The following is a 17,430-nucleotide window of genomic DNA, read 5'->3' on the forward strand; positions in this document are numbered from 1 at the left end:
CTTGAGAATGAGAAGGAATGGAGGGAATGCATAGAGGAAAAGATTCGACCATTCCAGAAGAAAAGCATCTGCCTCTAGGCGATGAGGAGAGTATATCCTGGAGCAGAATTGAGGCAGTTTGTAGTTGTGGGGAGCTGCAAATAGATCTATCTGAGGCGTTCCCCATTGTAAAAAAATGTGATGAAGAGGGGCGGAATGGAGTATCCATTCATGAGGCTGCAGGAGATAACTCAAGTTGTCTGCCAAGCAATTGTTCGCCTCTTGAATGTAGACAGCTTTGAGGAAGGTGTTGTGGCGGATTGCCCAGTCCCAAACTTTCAGAGCTTCTTGACAAAGGGAGGCAGATCCCGTCCCTCCCTGTTTGTTGAAGTAATACATGGCGACTTGGATGAGGACTACCTGGTCGTGAAGATGTTGAAAGCGTTGAGAGCCTTGAAAATCGCTCTGAGTTCCAACAGATTGATGCGACATTGACGATCCGTACTGGTCCAGTGGCCTTGTGTACGGAGACCATCGAGATGAGCGCCCCAAGCGTAGGTCAAAGAGTCTGTCGTGAGGACCTTCTGTTGAGGGGGCGTTTGAAAAAGCAAGCCTCTGGAAAGATTGGAAGAGAGCATCCACCAACGGAGAGACTTCTTCAATGAAGGAGTGACTGAAATGTGTCGAGAGGGAGGGTCGCAAACTTGCATCCATTGAGATGCCAGGGTCCACTAAGGAATTCTGAGGTGAAGTCTGGCAAAAGGAGTCACATGTACTGTAGAGGCCATGTGACCTAAAAGTATCATCATGTGTCTCGCTGAGATGGAAGAGCGGGAAGACACTGTTTGACAGAGTTGAAGAGTTTCCAGTCATTGTTGTGGAAGGAATGCTCTGAGTTGGACAGTGTCCAGAACAGCTCCAATGAATTGTAGAGTCTGTGAGGGTTGAAGCTGAGATTTGGGAAAATTGATATCGAATCCCAAACTTTGTAGGAACCAGGTAGTCTGTCGGGTCGCTACAATAACCCCTTGAGACGTGGAATCTTTGATGAGCCAGTCGTCGAGGCAGGGAAACACCTGAAGACCATGATTCCTTAGAGCTGCTGCTACCACTACCAGGCACTTGTGAGGCGTCCGCATCCGGGCTCCATCGATGATGTCACCCATATGTGAGAATACCTGCCTGCTTGTCCTGGAATAAACACACGTTAAACTAGGATAAAACAAAAACAAAAAAATTTCAAAAGCTGTATTTATCACAGACGACAGGAAACGCATCGTCTGTTACTATCAAAAAGGTACCTAGAATTTGATATCAAAATGACAATTTACAAGTAAGCAACTAAACTAATTGGTCAGGCTGTGGTCAAAATGACCACAGGTGTGTACAGAAAGGTTAAGAAAACAAAACAGCACAGAAAATGTATCTTGTTTCATTAAAGCTTCTACCTGTGAGCAAGTGTCAGACCACACAAGGAAGACTTAAATCCAGAAGGATCCTGCCTCAGAGCAGACTTTATTGAGCATGGCTTAAAAGCAAGATGAAAGCGCAACCACATTTCCTACAAAGGCTGAATTCAGTTTTCAAAGCTCCTTCCTCTCTGTTGCAGGATCTTAAGAAGCTGGCAGTGAAAGGTGCCTGCTCCTTCCAGAAAGCACTCATCCAGGTGAAAGACCTCTCTCTGTCTTACCAATCAAGGAAGAGCTAAGGTAGCAATTTGCACATGTACTTTGGAAACCTGGCCCGACTCCTCTTTCCTGTTCATTTATTCAACTGTTTTCTCCAAGTTTGTAGCTATGGAGCATCACACCTAGCAACTGTTCCCTGTGAAGCAGTATCTGTTTCACACACAGTATCAGTACAGCCTGTTTGGCTGTTCCCCTAGGCCAGTGGGGCCACATTTTGGATTTGGAGGTACTTGGAGGGCCTCAGAAAAAAATAGTTAATGTCTTATTAAAGAAATTACAGTTTTGCATGAGGTCAAACGCTTTTTAGTTTATAAATCTTTCCTTTTGGTTCAGTCTTAATAATAATTTTGTAATTTATAGCTAAAGAGACATGTGATCAAGAAACTGTTTGAACATAAGAGATGCTGCTGCTGGGTCAGACCAGTGGTCCATCATGCCCAGCAGTCCGCTCACGCAGCAGTCCTTTTGGTCAAAGACCAGCGCCCTAACTGAGACTGGCCCTACCAGCGTACGTCCTTGTTCAGTAGGAACTTGTCTAACTTTGTCTTGAATCCCTGGAGGATGTTTTCCCCTATAACAGCCTCCGGGAGAGCGTTCCAATTTTCCACCACTCTCTGGGTGAAGAAGAATTTTCTTACGTTTGTACGGAATCTATCCCTTTTCAACTTTAGAGAGTGCCCTCTCATTCTCCCTACCTTGGAGAGGGTGAACAAGCTGTCTTTATCTACTAAGTCTATCCCCTTCAGTATCTTGAATGTTTCGATCATGTCCCCTCTCAATCTCCTCTGTTTGAGGGAGAAGAGGCCCAGTTTCTCAAATCTTTCGCTGTACGGCAGCTCCTCCAAACCCTTAATCATCTTAGTCACTCTTTACTTTTGGGATTATGATAAACATACTGAGGGCCTCAAAATAATACCTGGCGGGCCACAAGTGGCCCCCCCAGGCTGTGAGTTTGAGACCACTGCCCTAGGCCATGTCCAATTTCAAACTCCCCTCTCGTTGTAAGATCTTTTTCAGCACTAGTTTACATTTTTTGCATAAGGTTTGATGTGGTGGCTTCCACATCCTCTCAAACATGCCAATAGACTAATTTATATGTTAATGTAACAGGTGCTTGCTATGAGACTGAAACCGTGGATTAATGAGATTTCTTCATAAAGTCTTCTCTAGGTTTTGCCACCAATTTTCTAAGTACCTTGAAGAAAGTCATGAGATGCTCCTCAAGAGGACAGGCAGTGAAAGGTGCCTGCTCCCTCCAGAAACTTTTCTACTTCCATTCTTTCTCAGTTTTACAGTATGCATGATAGCAACTAATACTGAAAAATCTTTGAGCCTTTTCTCCACTCAAGCTTTCATTCCAGTTGTCAGAGCTTGGATGCATCCCTTGGAAAATTATCTTCCTTTCCTCCAGGGCTGTGGAGTCGGAGTCGAGGAGTCGGAGTAAATTTCGGGTACCTGGAGTCGGAGTCAGAAGTACAAAAAACTGAGGAGTCAGAGTCGGAATATTTATCTACCGACTCCATTTTTGAACTTGGCATACCAATCACGAGCAATTCTTTCAGCTATAGCACCCACTATATACATAGCACAAATGTTGCGAGCAGCTTCTACGGCCTTAGAACCTTGATTAAAAGCAAAAAGAAGGTGGTGTTGAAAATGCTCATTTCTCTCAACTTGACATTCCATTTTAACGATCTGAAAATTAACCAGTGCTGTGGAGTCGGAGGAAATTTCGGGTACCTGGAGTCGGAGTCTGAAGTACAAAAAACTGAGGAGTCGGAGTCGGAACATTTATCTACCGAATCCACAGCCCTGCTTTCCTCACTCTCCTCACATGGATAATATAAGCATAGAGATTGTGGAACATGTTGTATAGTGTATTTGATGTGAGGTTTAATCAAAGTCTAGTTGAGATCCAAGATAGGACGAAAAGATCCCTCTTTCTTGTGAACCACGAAGTAAATTGAGTACCTCCCGGTGTGGATCTCATGAGGGGACACCGGAACCACTGCCTTGAGATCCACTAACCTCCAAACAGTCTGAGGAAATGCCCGTTTCTTCCAGGCTGACCAACAAGAAGAGGTGAGAAAAAGATTTGGGAAGGGAAAGTCGAACTCGAGAGCATACCTGTCACAGATCACTACCAAGACCCACTGGTCTGCTGTGATCTTGGTCCACCCCCGATAAAAGTCCTGCAACCTGGCTCTGACCGGAACCAGGGGAAAGACCTAAACATCATCATTACGCTGGAGAAGAGAAGGAGAGAGAGGAAGAGTGTCAAATACACACCTCCTCCCCCCAGACGTGCACCCAAAAGGAGTGCATCTCCTGGAAAACATAACCTCTGGAGGAGGAAAAAGATGACTCTTTGCCAAGGCGATAGCAGTGGAACTCATGAAGATGGTCTTGGCCCAAACCTCCTCTACCAGACTGCTGAGGCCTGTCCTCCAGTAACTGATGGACCTTACGAGTCCCCTAAACTTTGAACCAGCTTATTATCCAATTCCTCACCAAAAAGAAAAAATCCTTTAAAGGGAAACCAACTGAGCTTGGACTTAGAGACCGAGTCTGCCGACCAACCACAGAGCCAAAGGCCACAGTCTTAGCTGAAGCTCTCAACAAGTAAATAGTGTCAGAAAGATAAGAACCTAACTATCTTTGCCACTTCCTGATCCACAAGCAACCAATCATCGGGCTCCCTGTTCAACACACTTTCAGCCCAACAGAAATAGGTTCTGGACACTAGATCGCTGCTTGGATCGCCAAGGCTGCAACATCAAAACTTTGTTTCAGAAAACATTGCATGCACCAGTCCTGGGGGTACCTCAGGGCCAAATCCTCTCCACTAGAACCGTGCACCATTCAGCAATGGCCAAAACAACCGCATCCACCACTGGTGGATGCAAGGGGTTCCTATCAGCATCAGGAATAGGATACAACCGGGACACAGAATGAGCCAGCCAAAAAGGTGCATCTGGGACCTTCCATTGTGCATGCACAATTATCACGGATATCTTGATGCATGGGAAAAGAACGAGAGGCCGCACAAATCCCTCTGAGAAGGGGATCAACAACCCGAGGGACTTCCTGAGAATCGTCCTCAAAACACAGAACTGAGGACAACCTGAAGAATGAGCTCCTGAGGTACTTCTCGGTGAAAAATATGCACTACCGAAGCGTCCTCAACCACCGGCAGCTCCGACACAGTCGCCCGCATCAACCGCCCCACCCCACCCCACCCCACCCACCCCCCCAGAGTCTACAGGTCTCAGGAGAGACCTAGATCCTCAACAGAAAACAAATCGTCTGCTAGAAAGGTCTCATCCTCCCAAGAGAGATACTGACATTAAGGCAGAGGAGATAGGGTGAAGGAAGTGCAAGAGCTGAAGGAACAGCCACCCCAGAGGAACTTTTTTTTTTTTAACTCTTAAAGGAGCAGTAGACCCCACTGGCTCTCCAAACTATAGTCAGTATCCAAAGGCAGAATTGAAACCTTATGCTTTATAATTGCATCAGTTCAGCCTGGTGAGTTTCTCACATCCTTGAATCTCAAGGAGGCATATTTTCACATTCTCATTTGGTTTTCTAATCAGTGTTTCCTTCATTTCTCATCCTAGATCCTAGGAAATCACCATCAATTTCAAGTAATGCCAATTGGCCTTTCCACAGCATCAAGAACCTTTACAAAGATTATGGTAGTAGTGTCAGCTTTCCTGAGATGTGAAGGAAGCTGGGTTCAACTGTATTTAGATGACTGGTTGATAAAAGCCTCTTCTTAACATAACATAAAATTCACTTGCATACCGCAAATACCATTAAGTTCTATGCGGTTCACAAAGACTAGTAATACAAATGAATAAACATCCAATGTCTAACTTCCGAAAGATTCCCTAAAAAGATACGTTTTTAAGGCATGTCGAAATTGTTGACACGAATTGGGAATATGAATATATGAGTTAAATCCTTAGTCCATAAGGCTACCTGAAAAGATAGCAATCGTTCCTGAAATTTCTTATATTTACATCCCTTTACAGAAGGGAATGAAAATAATGAGTGAGATTTTCTAGAATGTTTAGAGTTTGTAATAATAAAAGATTCTCAGGAATTAAGCCTGTTAGTGCTTTCTTTTCAGGAAAGCATTGAAGTTATGTCCAAGGTTGTGGCAGCTCTGTAGTTGTTAGGTTGGGTGGTCAACTTTTCCAAAAGTCACTTAGACCCCCCTCCCTCAATCTTGCTTCTCTCTTATTGAACAAAACTCCCAGATATTTGAAATAATCATAAAAACATAAGTGCTGCCAGCTCCGGATCAGACCCTAGGTCCATCAAGTCCGGTGATTCGCACATGCGGAGGCCCAGCCAGATGTACACCTGGTGTAATTTTAGTCACCCATATCTCTCTATGCCTCTCGTAAGGAGATGTGCATCTAGTTTACTTTTAAATCCTAGAATGGTGGATTCCGCAATAACCTCCTCTGGGAAGGCATTCCAGGTGTCCACCACTCGTTGCGTGAAGCAGAACTTCCTGATATTTGTCCTGGACTTGTCCCCCCTTAGCTTCAGTCCATGTCCTCTTGTCCGTGTCACATTGGACATTGCAAATAATTTTTTTCCTGCTCTATTTTGTCGATTCCTTTCAGTATTTTGAAAGTCTCGATCATATCCCCTTGCAGTCTCTTTTTTCAAGGGAGAACAATCCCAGTCTCTTAAGTCGTTCCTTGTATTCCAAGTTCTCCATACCTTTTATTAGCGTCGTTGCTCATCTCTGCACCCTCTCCTTCTCCCATTGTCTTGCAAACAGAAACTTCAAACTCAAATAATAAACCTCAAGCTCAAATAATAAACCTACATCAGCTTTCATCTCCCAGAGCATGGGCTTTCATCTCCCAGAGCATGAGGCTGCTCTAGCTTTCCTTCCTCAGTCATTGGTCACCCACTAAGTCGCTGCAGGCTACATGATAATGAGATGCATCTGAATGTAAAGCAGCTCATTTCTATGGAAATTCTATAATTTGACTTGCAGTGAACACCACAAGTCGCACTGTAACTGGAAGAATGACCCTAGTGAAAACCTGGGGTTATTTTACCATCCCTGGAGCATTAGGCCTCAAAGTAGAGAATGTCACTGTGACCTGTTCCCGCGGCAAATACCAGTAAAACCACAGGAACAGGTAAATATTTCATCTGTTTACCGTTGACGAGGCACAGAACTGAAGTCATCAGGAGGTTAGGAATGTCTGTAGCCATTATACCAGCACTGGTAGCCCTGAGAAAACACCTGCGATATGTCACTTGCACAGAGCTGGAAGCGCAGAAATCAGAACGACCAGAACCCCAGGAGGGCTGGATCTAGGGCACACATCCACAGATCCAACACAAAGTCCCTGATCTACTGTCCTGGGAGGCGCTATACCTATAAATAAGGGGTCAGCAAGCAAATCATCTGCATCCGGATCCCCCAGATCAGTGTCAGTCAGCACATGCATAGCGGAAGGGTGAGTCTAGAACGTGTCCAAAGGAGTAACGGCACTGATAGACGCCATATAGGCAGATTGGGACTGCGCAGGGGTAAAACACAAAAGGTCCAAAATCCAGAGCATAAAAATTTCAAAAATGTTGCAAAGGTGTCCAGCTCCTGGGGCATAGGTCACATTAAGATTGCTAAACTGAGCTTTTTTGAGGCTGCACAGAGTCCGCAGCCTGGCAGAAGGAATTACCAGCTTTGCCGAGCCCTAAAACCCATGAAAGCTGCCCCGCTGAGCATTTGGTCACCTGCTTCAACAGGGGAGAGGCTAAGCCGGACATTGCAGCCCCCTCCCTCAACTGTGCCACTTGACACTTGGCGCCAAAATACACTAAATGCAAAAATTATGCAATCCTGGCAAGAATCCACAAGAGGAAGAGCCCAAGGACTCCATCCCAGCAGGTTTCCAGGCAAAATTTGTAGTTTTGAAGAAGCAGGGAGCTTTAGAAAATAAAATAGCAAAAAATCCAAGTTGGCCACTGTCACAAAATTCACGCCAAAATCGTGATATTTTTCACATTTCTCAAACTCAAAAAAATGGCGATTTTAGGATTTTTCAGGAGGCGGAACATTCAGAAACACTCAAACCCCCACTTTTCACACCTCCGATGTCTCTCAGAGGCTGTCAGCTTGTGTATTCACTGTGACCTGAGAGGATCAGTTAAAAGTGTTGCAAGCCTGCACGCAGCTCTCTCACAGTAGCTGGATGAGAATACAGTACTCCCCCAAAATTCACAGGGGTTCTAATTTTGAAAAACTGCAAATATGGTTAAAAGGCAGGAGACGACAGCTGGGGCGCTGGAAGGTGCAAAATCGCTCACGGTATGCTCCGACCGCCTCTTCCTGTTACTAAAGTTAGGCTACACCAATCAGGAGCTGCTTTGACATGCAGCTCCTGATTGGTGTAGCCTGCATTTAGTACAGGAAGAGGCGGTCAGAGAATACCGAACCGCAAATTTGTGGGGGAACACTAATCACCTCCATAATGCTGGGAATGCTCCTACAAAGCTGATTTTTGGGCAGCCAGTCAGACTCCAATGTCTGATTATACCTCCACCCTTGCGGACCACTGGATGCACACCGGAACAGGCGGAGGCACGACAATGCAGCCAGCACTCTGCGAGACACTGCTGAATCTCCTAAGGGTGCCCATCAGCCTGCGTTCGACCCCTGATCAACAGGTGATACCACCTCAGGGACGGCCCTGAGCTCCGGAGAAAACGATACAGGCTGGCCAACAAATACCCAGAGGGATCGGCCTGTCAGCTACAGACCGAAGTCTGAATTCAAGCAGGCAGTGTTTTAAAATCGCTCCAAGCACTAAAAAGGGATGAAATTACATCAAAATAAAAAACAATATAATGGGGAGAGCAGAACACACACAACTGCATCCATGAGTGCGGAAGGAAAAAACTGTAGAGGACACTAAATTGCACAGTGAAGTACTATAGAGGCAGAGTGAAAAATCCAGAGTGGATTCATGTCTCACCTATTGCGCTGGAAGTACTAATATTCAGCGCAAGATGGCCACTGAATATTAGCACTTATGTCGTCAGACACTGGCCAGCTGATGAATATTGACTTAACCGGCTATGTTTCTAGTGGCCAAAAAGATCCTGGAAATTCAATGCCAATTGCAAGAAGTAGCCCGGCATTGACTTTCTGGGTTCGCCGTCATCCATGGCAGAGAGCCGGGCTGGCTCTTGCAGTCTGAATATGTCTTAAACCAATAGGTAGACCTTATTTTATAACTTGCGCGCTAGGTATAAAATTTGGCCACTCAAGTTTATATATTTTGGGGATCAGTGCTTTGGGACAAACAGATCTGTGGTGCCCTATTATCCTTTCATGGCTGTGCTGATCTCTTAGTATTAGGGTTGGCCACAAAGCATTACTTTCACATCATGTACATGCAGGAGTCAAGTACTGCCCTTCTTCCTGAAGTGAGCTACACAGGCTCCTCATGTACTATAAAGACAACATCTTTCAATGCATAGCACGTTGGGAAGAATAACCCTAGTCACAGTTACCAGATGGTAGGGGCCACCTTGGAGGTTAGCACCCAAGAAAAGGATCTGGGTGTCATTGTAGACAATGCGATGAAACTTTCCGCCCAATGTGTGGCGGCGGCCAAAAAAGCAAACAAGATGCTAGAAATTATTAAAAAAGGGATGGTTAACAAGACTAAGAATATAATGCCTCTGTATCGCTCCATGGTGCTGCCTCAACTGGATTATTCGTTCAATTCTGGTCTTCTTATCTCAAGAAAGATCTAGCGACACTAGAAAAGATTCAAAGACCAGCAACCAAGATGGTAAAGGGGATGGAACTCCTCTCGTATGAGGAAAGACTAAAAAGGTTAGGGTTCTTCAGCTTGGATAAGAGAAGGCTGAGAGATGATATGATTGAAGTCTACAAAATCCTGCATGGAGTAGAACGGATATAAGTGGATTGATTTTTCACTCTGTCAAAAATTACAAAGACTAGGGGACACCCGATAAAGTTATAGGGAAATACTTTTAAAACCAATAGGAGGAAATATTTTTTCAGTCAGAGAATAGTTAAGCTCTGGAACGCATTGCCAGAGGATGTGGTAAGAGCGGATAATGTAGCTGGTTTTAAGAAAGGTTTGGACAATTTCCTGGAGGAAAAGTCCATACTCTGTTATTGAGAAAGACATGGGGGAAGCCACTGCTTGCCATGGATCGTTAGCATGGAATGTTGCTATTCTTTGGGGATTCCGCATGGAATGTTGCTACTATTTAGGGTTCTGGAATTGCTTACTCTGAGATTCTGGAATCTTCCTACTCTTTGAGATTCTATGTGGAATGTTGTTACACATTGGGTTTTGGCCAGGTACTAGTAACCTGGATTGGCCACCATGAGAATGGGCTACTGGGCTTGATGGACTGTTGGTCTGACCCAGTAAGGCTATTCTTATGTTCTTAAAGCCGCGGCAGCCACAAGCTTTAACCTTTTTTCTACTGTTTAGGTCACAAGGTTCAGAAAGTTGCTCAACTGCATTTCTTGAAGGTGCCCCAATTTGTTGTATTGTTATTCTTTTACAACCATACTACATGAGTCAATACATTCACCATGCACTAATCAGTATACACAGTCCTATGCGAGAGGAGCACGCGACTCTATGCCTGGAAGTACATGAACCTAATGCCTCACGGCTGTTCCACAGATGGCACATGCAGTGTTCTGTAGACTTGGCACCTGTGTATTGGCAAACTTCCGCAATCAGCTTGCAAGCAGGCATAGCACTATGCTAACAGATGGGCATATGTAGGCAGCATTCATGTTTGTGTGGTTGATGGTGGCTGGGTTCCCAGGTTTACACACCTCTGGATGGCAGAAGCCTACGTTTGACCTGAAACAGCCCCTGCTGCTCTACTGGTTAGGACTGTGTGTATAAGGTATAGCAAAACTCCTTCATTCTAACGGTAACCTGACACGTACTTAACAGCAGTGGCTTCCCCCATGTCTTTCTCAATAGCAGACTATGGACTTTTCCTCCAGGAAACTGTCCAAACCTTTGGTACCAGGAAATTGTCCAATGGCACCTTCATTACTTTTTACTTCATTACATCTTCCTCCTTCATTCCAGCTACTTTCCCACATTTGAGAATTACTGACAGATCATCCTGTAAGGAAGTCTTCTATCCGTATTTAATAAAATTCCAATCTATGAGTGGAAAACCTGAGCTGGAATCGATCCTAGGAATCTCTACATGGCAGTAAGGAGCATACTCACAGAGCCACTTGACTTGCCTTATTCCTGTTTCTTTAAAAAAAGCCATCTCCTGGCTCAGATCAAGATTTAGAAAATGGCAATATGATTGTGATGCTTTTTACACAACTGAAGTGCCGATAATAAAGGAAAGGAATTTGGTTTAATAAAAGAGCCTTGTTATAAGCACGTCACAGGGATATAAAGAGCACAAATGCATCCAAGCATCAATATGAACGAAGAAGCAACCATGTTTTGAATCAGAAAACTGTGTAATGATAAACAAGAGGAAATTCAAGAAAACAGAGAGACGGGTTAAATACAGCAACATTATCTCAAGGAAAATGGTGTCGGACGTGAGATATGAGCCTAGATGATTACCATGCTTTAACTGCTTTCATCCAACATATCAATTATATAGCCAGCTCACATAACAGCATACACTGACAACAGAGCACATGAGGGTGGATGTAAACTGAGACTAAGGCACATCTCAGCTGTGTTGTATAGCAGACAGCACAAAGCTGAACACCTTCAGCATCCAGGAAATAAGCCAAAATCATTCCATGCACAGCTAGGAGTGCCTTATTCTATTTAAAATGACTTGCAATCAAAAAGACCACAACATTTCACTTTTAAAACAAATAAACAGTTTCCCCTCAATGATTCAAATGCCAACTTTGGCACTAAAATCTATTTCTGGATATTCTACGCCAACTGATACTTGGCTATCGGTGATGAATGGCCACTAGATATTATCTGGGTACAAGCACTGAATATCGGTGGCACTCAGATATCTCTTGGTTCCATCCTGACACTAAGTGCTAAGGTGGTCAGAGATGATTTCAGTGGCATCATCCAGGTACAGCCCTGGCAAGGAGCTCCTACCTTGAATAAGTGTTGCTGAATATCAGTGATTTTTGTTTAGTCTTTTGTATTACAAAGTTAGAAAAAACTCAAGTAGATCTTGAGCATTATCAAAGCTGCCCTCCCACTTGTTGATCACAGAATCTCAATATCTGAAAAATGACAGTGCTTGATTTTGCTTGGCTCTGTTGTGCTAGACGTTACAAGACTAGCTTCAACCTGTTGAGATTTAAGGCAGGATATTTCTGTGCTCAGCGCATGCTCACCTCAGGATGAGCTCAACACTCTCCTCCCTCCTTCCTTCCCAGCCCAGATCCAGAGCTCTCCCCTTTCCTACCTCCATCTTGTGAAGCTGCTGGCATCCTCCTTCTTTTGGTTCTCCCATCCTGCTCTGTTGCCGATAGCTGCATAATCTTTGCAAAATATATGTATTGTAAACCACAGCGCACTTCACTGGGATCACCAACAGCATGATGGTGGCTTGCATTAAATATAGATCAGGTTCTCTCTCCTTGCTGGCCTCCCCTTCCAAAAGCGTGAAATATTCTAAGGGTGTGGAACCATAGTGTGATGCAAGTCATGGGTTTTGCGTGGATTTGATGCAGAAAAAGGAGGTTTGGACAAAAGTAAGGTTACAATACTAATAATAAATCAAATCAACAAAGTAAACAAACACACTTATAATGATGAAATCTATGAATAACTCACATTGCTGTAGCTTTATCTCCAAATCATTCCCTGATATTCTGAAAATCTCTTCTCTAGCTTGTGATTTTGACAGACGACAGCAAAGTCTGCACACCTCCATCTCCAAATCAGCAAAGGTGCCACACTTTCTTACTGCGTATGTGGACTTGAGAGCAGGAGTGGGCAGAGTTAAAATGTCCAGGCAGGATCTATTCTAAGGCAGCAGTTTTCAGTCAGCAGCAATGGCAGTGGAATAGAAGAAGAGAATGGAGGCTAAATTCCTCCATTCGAGTCAGGTTAAAGCTCTACCTGGCAACAGATTCACCTTTCCAACAGCCCGATCACAGAGAATCCGACGTCCAGCAAGTATGGATGAAAATCCAAATTTCTTAGCCCATCAAAATAATTGACAGTGACACCAATGAGCAGGGTACCTGCCAGCGCTCTTCTGCTGTGCCCTTAAGTAGGGTACAGGAGAGGGTTAAGATATTTATTGCACTATTTTTTCAAGCAGTATTACAACTCTAGATTTTTATAGAGACAGTTCAGACGTGAGATTCGTCTTCAGCTCTTAGTTTAACAAGCAAATAAAACCTGTCTTAGATGAGGTCACTAGCTGAACGCAAAACCCTCACAAAACAGCAAACCCCAGGCTCTAGTTTACTCTGGGTTAACTACCACTCACATTGACTCTTTCCATTCGGTGAATCGGATGAAGACTGAATGGCATCTTGGTGCAAGGTACGCAGAATTCTCTCTGCAGAAGGAAAAAAAACATGGCCGTTCTCTATCTCTTGTTTTTTTTCTGTGCTTCACAACGCAGTGACCCGCCCTGCCTAAGCGCAACCGCTCCAACCCTGATCACTCCACCACTCACAACAGTACCAACAAATTAAAAAAAAAAAATAAGGTTAGAATGTTGGTAAACAATCTGGCATTAGCAAAACCATCTCCTGACCTTTTCAGGGTGGGAAACCAGAAATAAGACGCAATACCCCCTGGATCGAATGATAAAACCACCCCAGAAAACATCGACTGCCACGCCGGTGCGTTCCCCCTTCCATACTTTCCCCACCCTCCAGTTTACCAGTTGTTGGTTCAAAAGAAATTACAGATTATGGAAACTTTTTTGGCAAAGAACATTTCTTTCTACAGGTTATAGAATTCCAACTACATTTTAGACAAAATCTACCACAATGCAGAACAGAAGCACTTACTTATAACGACAGGGGTAATCGCCCCACCATCATGCAGAGTAACATAAGCGTAAACAAATGTAAAAAGTGGACTGATCCTGCTTTCAACCCTACCCCAGGGTGCAGCTGCCAGAAAAGATGCGTCATGGGGTCTGATATTGCCACAGCCTGACAAATACAAAATGCAGCCTGCCCTATCACATTCTCGCATACGCACCACCTTCTACGGCTGTGTCTGCTCCATTGCGCTGCCCTACGCCAACTGCAAATGCGCCAGGGGCTGTGGGGTTGACTGTGCAATACCAGTAAGGTTTATGCTACATAAGGTTTTTACAAGAGGAAGGAAGGATATGGTGGAAAATGAGTGGGAAAGCTTTGTGGAGCTATATGACCCCCCCCCCCCCACACTCTGTTTCCCCTTCCCTTTATTCTCTTGTCCAAAGCATGCATTTACCCTATGCATCCCTAAATGAAGAAAAGGTTTATGGGAAACATCTAGCTATCATCCCTTCTCTGCCTCAGACTCGCGCTGCTGTGTAAGTGTGAGGCATGGCACATTTTACATTAAACTCTGTGGAGAAAGAAATGAGAGAGAAATCGCAATGGTCTTCATTGGGAGATATGCCAGAAGAATAAATCTTTAGTAAAAACTTGAGTCCTGCTTCTGGCAAGATTCATAATGCACTGCTCTCCCTACTGAGGGCATCCTAAAAAGGGCCAACGTGACAGATCTTAGCTTACTATAGAGGTCCAGCTGTACTACAGTCCTATAATATTAGTTTTCAGACTTTTGCTGGTACAGGGATGCTGAAACAGAAGATGAGTCATAATTATAGAGAAATAAAGTCTGTTAATAGATAGAGCTCACTTATTTGAATAAATTGTGGTGCAAGGAAGACTCTGCCTTGAAACCTTATAAAACCATTTTACAGATGTATAAATCTGACCTCGAAAAAAAAGCAGCAGTGTCTCTCATCAGAAGACACTCCACACAAGTGGTTAAAAAGCCAGCGTCTGTGATCTTTACTTGGTCATAAACACTCCCGAAGCCATCAGCAGGAGAAATGAAGATTCAGATTTGATGCCCAGTGTTCAACCAATGTGAAATGGGTATTCACCTGCCACCGTCCTTTCCACCAATAACATTACATGTTTGAGCCTAGAGCCCTCCCCTGGCCAATCAGGTACAGCCTCAGCCACTTAGTTAATGATGCAGCAGTACAGGGAAGACTGTCACATGTGAGCTGGAAGGCAGCCAACATGGAGACACGGAGACAGAGTAAGGTAAACAACTTTCCCAAGCCAGAACAGTGACATTTACTCCCCAAACATCAGCGTCTATCCTCTTCTCTTTTTTAATCTCTTCCCAATGCTCCACAGGTTCCAAAAGGATCCTGGACCTGTCTTCCTGGGCACCTTCCACTAGACGACATGGCTCAGAAACTAACACTGCGTCACCATTTCTACCTTTCCCAACTACGCAGTGACGAGCCTCCGAGCTTCAAAATGCCAACTGCCTCTTAATCCCTCCACCCAAAAACACATCCCAGACCCGGGGGTAGGGGAAAACTGTGCAAGGATGTCAGGGGAAAAGAGGGACACAACTCCCAAGAAGTTGTCGATACCCTTGACATAAGAACATCACTAACGAGCTGACTTTGTTAGAACCTGCCTCGTTGTCCTGTTTCTTTCCACTGGCAAAGGAGAAGGACAGCAAGCCTCTGCCAAGCAAAATCACTGCATTCTGACAGTGATTTGAGGAAAAGCAATAACTGATAAGCAGACGGTGTGGACACTCTTGGATCTGAGCAAGCATGCAGTCGATATATCTATATATACACGTAACATCTATACACAAACACACACACACATTTCATGTAACGAACCTCTGGATCTAAGCTTGCCGCTCAGTTACTGCTGTGGTGCCTTCACTCTGCGTGTGCCCGCTGCACAGCGGCACGGAATAGAACCTTCCAGAATTTTCTCCTATTAACCCTTCCAATGGACTCCCCACCCCCCTGCGGGACCAAGCGCGTTGCGTCTCCAATATCCTTCACATTGAAGGGTTTAAAAAATAAATATAAGGTTAAAAAAACCAAAATCTGTATTCAGATTGCTTTCCAAAGCCAGGAGCGCGGTTGAGTTGTAGAAACCCAGTTTCCGAAGAAGAGTGCTGCATTACTTCTCTTGCTTCATCTGTCACTATCTCTCTTTTTCTTGCTGCAGCAGGGCTGTTTCTCATAGACCCAACCACACACACAACATGTTCAAGCTCTCTCTCTCTCAGCTCTGTGACGCAGCTCAAAATTCTCTAGCCTGCTCCTAGTGTCTCAACTGTGGAGCTGCAGCTTCTCCAAAGTGCTGAGCCAAAATACATGCCAAGGTCTGGTCAAGCAAAGCAAAACTCAAATGTTGCAGACTGCACCTTGAGTTCCTCGAGTTCTCTGCTTCCAGGGCAAGGCACACACTGGTATGATACCATCCTCCTCCCTTGGTCTCTTTTCAGCACCTAACAAATGCTGTTTTTCAGTAGAGCTTCCCCTACCAACTCAGGTACTGTAGACCTGGGTAAGCATTTTCTACACCTAATCTGCTTATTTGGGCTCCTTTTCCTGTGAATAGAAGAAAGAGGGAAATGGCGCATGTGCGGCTTTAAAAGTTCCAGTGCTACAACTTCCTTTTTGCAGACAAAAAAATGTTGTGAACGCTGAAGGTACCTTTCAGCTGTTCTTAAGCAGCGGTTTTCAGGTAGACTCAACGCTGGTAAATGGCATTCAAAACTGTCTTCAGAAAGTTCTGTCAATTTGCAATAGGCAACATTCTTGCAGGTATGCAATGGCGCCATTCAGGGGAACAGGGAACCCCTCCCAATCAGATCAAAATAGCTTATGAAACTTGAAAATTAAAATACATCCAACTTTACCTAATAAACTATCATACAGAATAAAGCTGAGCAAAATATGAATCCTTCATTTTTTTGGTGGGCAAGAAATTAAAATTGTCATTTAAGTCCAATATTTTACACCAGGATTTATTGTGTTGTTTAATACTGTTTATGGGATAACTATACTGGGAGTGGGTATTCTGTGGTAAACAGCAGAATCTGGAACAGAGAACATATGGGTGGTCGAGGGATGTACTGTATAAGGGCAGGACTACTCAATTCCAGTCCTCGGGGTCCATAGACAGGCCAGATTTTCATGATATTCACAATGAATACACATCAGAGAGATCTTCATGTTTTGCCTCCTTGGTATGCAATTCATTTTGGATACGCTGAAAACCTGGCCTGCCTATGGACCTTGAAGACAGGAATTGAGTAACCCAGTAGTATTAGGGAACGTTAACATGCCCAGAAACAGAGACAAGACACACAGAAGGTAATTCTCTATAGGACACCAAAAATTAGGCATTGAGATGCTACGCTTCATGTGTGTTTTCTATATCAGCAATTACATACAATTGCTGTTATACAATTTATAAGGAGATTATGTACTTACCCTGGTAAGCTCTTTTCCAGTAGATAGGTGAGACATTCTAGGCCAGGGGTGCCCACACTTTTTTGACTTGCGAGCTACTTTTAAAATGACCAAGTCAAAATGATCTACCAACAATAAAATTTTAAAAAACACAAAGCACACTGTATGCAGAGAAAATGTTAATTATTTGTATTCGGGGGGGTTTATCAGAGGTCAAGGCAGATGACTTTAAAAGATGCAATGTCATGCCTTTATGCTCAAAAGAGGACTGCAGCGA

At 44.1% G+C, this 17,430-nt stretch overlaps 1 long non-coding RNA gene across 3 annotated transcripts in view; it reads right to left on the bottom strand.

The window, feature by feature from the left end:
- The window catches only part of LOC117347275, an 89,862-nt gene that overhangs the window by 49,822 nt on the left and 22,610 nt on the right, over positions 1-17,430 (bottom strand). Inside the window, exons 1-2 of one of the 3 annotated variants that reach the window (XR_004536762.1) lie at positions 15,561-15,955; positions 13,164-13,235 (exon numbers count right to left, since the gene is read on the bottom strand). The exons of 1 other annotated variant lie outside the window; for it this stretch is intronic. This is a non-coding gene — a long non-coding RNA (uncharacterized LOC117347275). Of the gene's footprint in view, positions 1-13,163; positions 13,236-15,560; positions 15,956-17,430 lie in introns of those variants that run through there. One more of the 3 variants, XR_004536760.1, reaches the window with a different exon arrangement.

This window comes from Geotrypetes seraphini, chromosome 13 (assembly GCF_902459505.1).
Source record: "Geotrypetes seraphini chromosome 13, aGeoSer1.1, whole genome shotgun sequence".
Taxonomy (NCBI): domain Eukaryota; kingdom Metazoa; phylum Chordata; class Amphibia; order Gymnophiona; family Dermophiidae; genus Geotrypetes; species Geotrypetes seraphini.